Source organism: Scyliorhinus canicula, chromosome 13 (genome assembly GCF_902713615.1).
Source record: "Scyliorhinus canicula chromosome 13, sScyCan1.1, whole genome shotgun sequence".
NCBI lineage: Eukaryota > Metazoa > Chordata > Chondrichthyes > Carcharhiniformes > Scyliorhinidae > Scyliorhinus > Scyliorhinus canicula.
The window spans coordinates 11,076,538-11,085,481 of NC_052158.1; positions in this window are offsets into that span (position 1 = coordinate 11,076,538).

An 8,944-nucleotide genomic window follows, 5' to 3' on the forward strand; every position below is an offset into this window, starting at 1 on the left:
GATTAGGACCTGCATAATAATAATAATTGTTATTATGTGGGTCCGAGTGGGAGACATGTAAAGAAGGCAAATGCACATGGGATATAGAATCATTTGAAGAACAGGATTGAAAATTGGATTAGTTGCAGCAAACAGAGTGTGATGACAGAAGGCTGCTTTAGTGAATGGAAGCCATGATGTGGCGATGCCGGCGTTGGACTGGGGTGAGCACAGTAAGAAGTCTTACAACACCAGGGTAAAGTCCAACAGGTTTGTTTCTAATCACTAGCTTTCGGAGCACTGTTCGTTCTTCATTCACCTGAGGAAGGAGCAGTGCTCCGAAAGCTAGTGTTTGAAACAAACCTGTTGGACTATAACCTGGTGTTGTCAGACTTCTTTTAGTGAATGGAGACTGCATTCAGTGGCATCCCACAGGGATCTAGGCTAGATCCCCTATTATTCACAATTCATAAAAACGACATAGGTGCCTGTGTGGGGGTAGGATCAGTAAGTTTGCGGGTGACACAAAGATTGCCGGGTGGTTAACAGTGAGATTGAGTTACAGGAAGATATAGATGGGATGGCCAAATGGGCAGATAAGTAACAGATGTAATTTACCCTGCAAAGTGTGAGGTGATAAATTTTGGAAGGAGTGATTTGACTAGGATGTATTCAATGAATAGCAACGCGCCAGGTGGTTCTAAGGAACAAAGGGACCGTGCCGTGTTTGTCCATGGATCTCTGAAGGCGGAAGGGTAGTTTAATAGCGTGGTGAGAAAGACATAGAATTTACAGTTCAGAAGGAGGCCATTCGGCCCATCGAGTCTGCACTGGCCCTTGGAAAGAGCACTTTACCCAAGCCCACACCTCCACACTATCCCTGTAACCCAGTAACCCCATCCCACATTTTGGACACTAAGGGAAATTTAGCATCGCCAATCCACCTAACCTGCACATCTTTGGACTGTGGGAGGGGAAACCAGAGCACCCGGAGGAAACCCACGCAGAAACGGGGAGAACGGACAGACTCTGCACAGACAGTGACCCAAGCCGAGAATCGAACCTTGGACTCTGGAACTGTGAAGCAACCGTGCTAACCACTGCGCTACCGTGCTGTCCGAACATATGGGACACTTGTCGTTATCAATTGAAGCAGAGGTTACAAATCATGGAGGTCATGTTGGAGTTGTATATAAGTTTGGTAAAGTCACGGTTGGAGTACTGTGTGCAGTTCTGGTCACCACATTGTAGGAAGGATATGATTGCACTGGAGGAAGTGCAGAGAAGTTTCACCAGGATGTTGCCTGGGATGGAGCATTTCAGTTCTAAAGAGAGGGTGGATGGGTTTGGGTTGTTTCTGTTGGAGCAGTGAAGACTACAGAGAGACCTGATTGAGGCATACAAGATTATGTGGGGCATGGACAGGGAGCAGCTGTTCCCATTAGTTGAAGGGTCAGTCATGAGGGTACACAAGTTCAAGGTGAGGGGCAGGAAGTTTAGGGGAAATGTGAGGAAATACCTTTTTACCCAGAGGTGATGGTTTGGAATTCACTTCCTGAGAGTGTGAAAGAGACGGGGTGCCTCAGATCCTTTAAAAAGTGCCTGGATCAGCACTTGGCACATCATAGCATTCAAAGCTATGGGTCAAGTGCTGGCAAATGGGATTAGATAGATAGTTCGGTGCAGGCTCGATGGGCCGAGTGGCCTCTTCTCCACTGTGTGATTTGGTAATTCTGTGAAATACAATTTCCAAGTTTGAGGATGATAGAAAACTTGGCAATGAAGTGAATAGTGAGGAGGATAACAGACTTTATGAGGCAAACACATGGCAGGTACAAGTTAATGTCGATAAATGTGAAGTGATGGAATTCAGGGGAGACATCATGAAAAAAAACACTTTATCATTTAAATTAAACCATTTTTATAGACTGGTCTTATGAATGGGCAACTGTTCCAGCTCCATTGACAAGTGGATCTAATACTAGGATCGATCAAAATTTTGACCATCTTCAAAGTTTACTTCCCATGAACTCTCGAGCTGCTCAAATAGATGATAATTTCTTGTTTCATGAACAAATTTCCAAACACACATGTAGTACTCAGGATGCTGTTTGCCATGTATGTAGGCATGGCGAGCAGTAAACCTAGTGGACTTCTAGCATATACATATATCCTAGTGATTGACCATGGAAGGCAACAGACTGTCTATTGAGAATGATGTTAGTCAAAATATCTTGCTGAGAAAATAGGTTTTGTTATTGTTTAGTCTTTAATTTATGTAAAATTTATTTGTCTCTTGGCTCTCATGTTATTTTTCTGACATAACAATTATAAAAACATATTTTGAGATTAGTTTCATTTTTCATTTTGAAACCTTTGCTAAATTCTATTACATTCTTCAAATTAACGAGGCCAAAATACAATTTTGTCCACCTGCCATTTCTCGCAAGGAGCACAGAAACAAGAGGAGGCCATTCGGTCCTCAAACATATTCCACAATTCAGTGAGATCATAGATGATACCAGGCCACACTCCATGTACCTGACTTTTCCCCATATCCCTTAATACCATTGGTTAATATTTTTAATAATCCTATTGTCACAAGTAGGCTTACATTAACTTTGCAATGAAGTTACTGCAGAAAAGCCCCTAGTCGCCGCATTCTGGTGCCGGTTCGGGTACACAGAGGGAGAATTTAGAATGTCTAATTCGCCTAACAGCTCATCTTTCGGGACTTGTGGAAGGAAACCCACGCAGACACGGAGAGCGTGCAGACTCCGCACAGACAGTAACCAAAGTCGGGAACTGAACCTGGGAGCCTGGTGCTGTGAAGCAACAGTGCTAACCACTGTGCTACCATGCTCTGCTAATCTAACAAGATTCTATCAGGCTTAAAACTAGAATTGATCTTACATCAAAGTTCTAACACCTTTTGTGTTTGATGTGTTTCCTAATTTCATTCCTGGTTCTACTTTGAATTATTTCTATGGGCTTATACTTCCCAACCAAAGTAACTAGAAAGAAGACTGTCATATTATACAATAATCATGTATATCATGAGATGCAGGCAGGCAATGATTGACACACAGGATAACCAATGAACACACACAACACAGAACAAACAATCACCAGACAGGACACCACCACTATAAAGTCAACAAGGCATTACGACTCTCCCTCTCTCACAGGACATGGCCAGGGAGATAGTCGCAGTGCACAGGCCAATAAACATCATCACCATGTGATAGAGAGCTAGTCTGGCTATCAGTTAGGTTAATAGAGTGTCAACTCACAGCAGATTATGTACAGCAATAAAAAGGTTCAATACAACAGTGTTGGACTATATCCTGTGTCGGAAGCCTGTTTCTCGTTTTACTGCATCCAGTTGCAGTCGATGTCAGACCAACACAGATAACACATCAAAGACCAAGAAAAAGTCAACCAACATATTCAATTCCAGAGAATACAACTCCAGCCTGTGTCACTTAATCCAGTAAAAAGCTGGATTCAAGATCGGATTTGTTTTCCTGCTTTCTGGATTACCATCACCATTGCACCATCATGACTAAAAATTGTGGTTATTCCATAGAATTAGAATTTGCATTGGGGTCTCCATGATTACATTTGTAAAATGATTCCTTAAGCAAAGCAATCTGAGAACCTTTGGAAGACAAATAGTTTTTCTCAAAGTTTACACAGTTCGTCATTAAATGATGAGTCATTCACCGGAAACCCGCCTCCCTCACTCCGAGTGACATACACGTCGGCCAATCCTCTTCACCATTCCCCGGAAACCCTCCCCTTTCACTCTGAGTGACAGGGGCTCCAGCCAATCGGCTTCGGTTTTCCCGCAATCCTGCCTCCCTCACTCAGTGACGACACAAACAACATGTTGAGTTTCTGCTTCTTGGATTTAATGATGAACTGTGTAAACTTTGAGAAAAACTGTTTCTATTCCAATGGTTCTCAGATTGTTTTGTTTTGTTTAAAGAATCAGTTTAAAATGTAATCATGGAGCCCCCAATGTAATTCTATATCATAACCAGAATATGAACAGGTTCCATTTACAGAACATTAATAATGTTTTAATAAAACAGGTATCTACATACGAGTGATTTCAGAATTATTTCACTGGATAGAGGTGAGACACAGCAGAGAAACCAAAGATAAATGATAACTGACTCCACTAACATAAAAGTGCAGCAACTGAACTGCTTTTCATCTGGTTAAGCATTATGGGCGCAATTCTCCGGAAAGATTTCGAAGTACGGTAGCGAGCGGTAACTGGCGTGAGCTTCCCAGTGAGGCCGGCAACACTAATCAATGTTAATTGGCCCACTTAACGAGGTCCCACAGGCGTCTCGCTGCAAATGAAGGCTCACCAGCTCATTTGCCAGGACCAAACTCGCCTGTCGGTCTCCACCACCACCAAAACCCCCCACCCCCCCCCCCCCCCCCCCTCCCCCCGTGCTAACAAGGTCGAGCAGCACTTAAAACGGCCGTTGCACAGCCAGCCCCACTAGCTCGCAGCCATGGCACTGAGACGCCCGGCCCCAAGGTTCGGGGATGCAGACCTGGGATGGATGCTCGATATGGTGTAGGCCAGGAGAGGTGTCCTGTTCCCCTGAGGGTCCCGAAGGGTGAGCCACAGGGCAGACAGTGCTTGATTTTGCTTCTATTTGATTTTGAATTTTCATGTGGACTTCCCTGGGTATTATTTAATTTTCCTGCTCTTGGATTTTCTCCTTTGTCATTTCCTTGCCATTGGTGATCAATCTCACCCTAGTTCCTCTTCCCTGCCTCTCTTAACGTTCAATTTCCCACCTGGAGTCTCTGAGACCCTTAGTTTATTTCTGTCTGTGTTTTAATTCTCCATCGTCTCTGCATTTTGATTATTCTCCATTATCTTGGGGATTTTAATCTATTTCACAGGAGTCACTGGAAAAGTTACCGCGTGTTTATTGCTCCTCACCGAGTAAGGAAACAAAAAACAAAATTTGGATTAGATTTGGGTTTATTGTCACATTTTCTGAGGTACAGTGAAAAGTATTGTTCTGAAAACAACCCAGACAGATCATTCCATACATTAAAAAACATAGGACATACTAGAGATACACAATGTAAATACTTCGACGCAGACATTGGGTGAAGCATACGGAGTGTAATACTACTCAGTAGAGAATGTGTGGATAGATCAGTTCAGTGCATAAGAGTCTAGTAACATTGGGTAAGAAGCTGTTTCTGAATCTGTTAGTGTGTGTTCTCAGACTTTTGTATTGCAAAGACATTAAAATTAGAATAGTACAGCACAGAACAGGCCCTTCGGCCCTCGATGTTGTGCCGAGCAATGATCACCCTACTCAAGCCCACGTATCCACCCTACACCAGTAACCCAACAACCCCCATTAACCTTATTTTTTAGGACACTAAGGACAATTTAGCCAGGCCAATCCACCTAACCCGCACACCTTTGGACTGTGGGAGGAAACCGGAGCACCCGGAGGAAACCCACGCACACACGGGGAGGACGTGCAGACTCCACACAGACAGTGACCCAGCCGGGAATCGAACCTGGGACCCTGGAGCTGTGAAGCATTTATGCTAACCACCATGCTACCGTGCTGCCACTAATTATTGTCATTCAGCTGTAATCACCCTGCGCTCAGACACTATTTGAACCATCCACAACCCCTATGACTGAAACCCACACCCATCAGTTTACAGCTGGCAGGAGGCAGGAAGATGGGACACAGGATGACCAGTAAGCACACAACACAGTGCAGCCAATCACCAGACAGGACACTACCACTATAAAGCCAGAGGGCATTAGGTTTACCGCTCTCTCTGGACACAGACACTGAGCCAGTCAGAGTCCACGAGCTAGCAAGTGCAAACACCATGTGGTAGCTAGTAAGTCTGGTCAGGCTACTACTCAGTCTCCAGTCAGTTCAGTATAGTGTCGACTCACAGCTGAATATGTTTATCAGTTCTATCATTGAATAAAACAGTGTTGGATCTGCTCCAGTGCTAGACGTCTGTTTCTAGCTTCCCTGCATCGTGTGCAGTCCACATCAAACCAACCTGCCTAACATATCAGAGTTGGGAGGGGAGGTGTTGTTGTTGAAAACTCACCACTATTCTTAGAATTCCTCCTATATCAAAAAGGACCGACATTCTAAATAGTGAACAGGGATTCTCACTCCCTGACTCCGATGCAGGCTTCGGTGGGTGCTATTCAGGTCAAACTATATTTTCAAGTTATCCCCCGGTATAACCCATATCTTCATAGAAGATTTCATCTACTTACCACTTAGTAGTATCGATCTTGGGTCCCGCATTGCTAAGTAAGTAAAGTAGACTGTGGAATAATCACTGTTTCAGGTTAAACTTTTAAGTTATTTTATTATTATATTTTTTCTTTTAAACGATGAAATCACTTTACAGAAAGGTAAAAAGATCTTACTTCTGGATACTTCTGGTTGGTTGAAGGAACCTTCAGGCCCACCTTGACAATCAATCTTCTTTTAAAAATCTGGTCTTCTGTAAATGTATTTGCTGGTGAGCTCGGTTGCTATGTCCTATCTTTCCCATGTACCGAGCTGTGAGAGCTGGCTCTGTTGACTGTCTCTGAGCTGACTGAGCTGACTCTGCCTCCTCTTTAAATTCTAGTCTTTCTTAGATGTATTAGCTGTTTTAACTTGGCTACTTGGCTCTGTCCCTTTCCCATGACCGAGCTGACTGTAAGCTGACTCTGCTTGCTTCTCTTGTTCCTTCTCTGCTTCTCCGCCTCTCTGCTTCTCTCTGAGTTCTGGTAGATCCTGCTCTGATCTCTGAGTTTATATTCTCTTTCTGACAATTATTAAGTTTTTATGGCTTTATTGCAAAGTAACTTTTATTTCACTTGGATTGAAAAATGTACCTTTAATCTAAATTTTTCGAACACGATTAAGTATTCATTTTAACATGACCTCACCTCTCAGGTCTCTGATTACATTGTTTCCTTTGTGATGTTCAAGGTTCCTTTGTGATATTCAAAAATGATTTGGTTTCAATAGGTGTTACTTTTAATTCCTGTCATTTCTATAGTTTTATTTTCCAATTGTGTCCCCAGCTCATAATATGACTGTGATTTCAACTTTAAATTATGTTTCTCACAGACTGATAGTCTCCAATTTTCTTTAATTTACCTGATATCGGCAGAACTTCACACCTAGAATTGTCACCAAATTCAACTGAACCTCATCCTTTCATAGAACATAGAACATAGAACAGTACAGCACAGAACAGGCCCTTCGGCCCTCAATGTTGTGCCGAGCCATGATCACCCTACTCAAACCCACGTATCCACCCTATACCCGTAACCCAACAACCCCCCTTAACCTTACTTTTATTAGGACACTACGGGCAATTTAGCATGGCCAATCCACCTATCCCGCACATCTTTGGACTGTGGGAGGAAACCGGAGCACCCGGAGGAAACCCACGCACACAGGGGGAGGACGTGCAGACTCCACACAGACAGTGACCCAGCCTGGAATTTCCTTTCCAGCTGCTTACTAAGATGGTTAATTTCAATGAAGGTGTGAAACATTGCTTTTAGCTGTATGCTAAAATCCACATAGTTATAACTTGAAAGGTTTACATTTATCACCTAACTCAAGTGAAACCCGCATCCATGCTTTTCCAGATAGACATAGAACAGTACAGCACAGAACAGGCCCTTCGGCCCTCGATGTTGTGCCGAGCAATGATCACCCTACTCAAACCCACATATCCACCCTATACCCGTAACCCAACAACCCCCCCATTAACCTTACTTTTTAGGACACTACGGGCAATTTAGCATGGCCAATCCACCTAACCCGCACATCTTTGGACTGTGGGAGGAAACCGGAGCACCCGGAGGAAACCCACGCACACACGGGGAGGACGTGCAGACTCTGCACAGACAGTGACCCAGCCGGGAATCGAACCTGGGACCCTGGAGCTGTGAAGCATTTATGCTAACCACCATGCTACTGTACTGCCCTTAAGATGCTTACTAAGATGGTTAATTTCAATGAAGGTGTGAGCCATTGTTTTTAGCTTCATACAAAAATCCTGTTTTGTTTGCTGAATCTGTTTGGAAGAAGGAATCTGCATTTTACAACCCTGCTCTTTGCAGCTGCTGTTAACCCTTCATGGGATCTTGCCCTGCATCCTCTCATGTTTCTCTCAGACCAGATATTGCCAGACTTCCATGTTTCAAATGACACATCTTTCCATATTTTCAATTACAGTGTGGACTGGGACATGGGTAGAGGCCCTGCAGAGGTTGTATGCAAGGTTAAGCCTCATCCAGTTTGAGGTGGTGGCTAGGGCCCCACAAATCACATCCATATGTTTTGGTTGTGTCCAAAGCTGAGGGTTTTCTGGCAGGGGCTCTCGGCTGTTATGTCCGAGTTTCTGGGTGAGGGGTTGGCTCCGAGTTCGGAGGTGGCAATATTCAGTGTGTCGGAAGGTCGGGGAGTCAAGGTGTGGGGAGAGGTCGCTGGATTGATCTTTGCCTCCCTGATAGCCCGGAGGCAGATTTTTTTGTGATGGAGGGACTCAGAGCCACCGAAGACGGAGTTTAGGTGAGCAACCCGGCAAAATTCCTGCGGTTAAAGAAGGTCAATTTCACTTTGCCGGGGTCAGAGGAATATTGAGGGGTCAGTGGGGGTGGGGGGAGGGAATTGGGGGCAGGGGAGGTATAAGGGGGTAACAATTAGGAAGGCTTGGTGCGATGGGGCATTGGTATCAGGGGAGGTTGATGATTTGTGAGTTTGTTTTGTTCATGTTGATGTTTTGGTCTTCTGAAAATATTGTGCACATATGTAAAAAGCCTTGAATAAAAGTTTTCCCAAAAAATATTTATTTATATGTCTCTGCGTCAATCTGTGCTTTTTAACACTCCTGTGAAACTTGTTTAGACTTTATATTACAT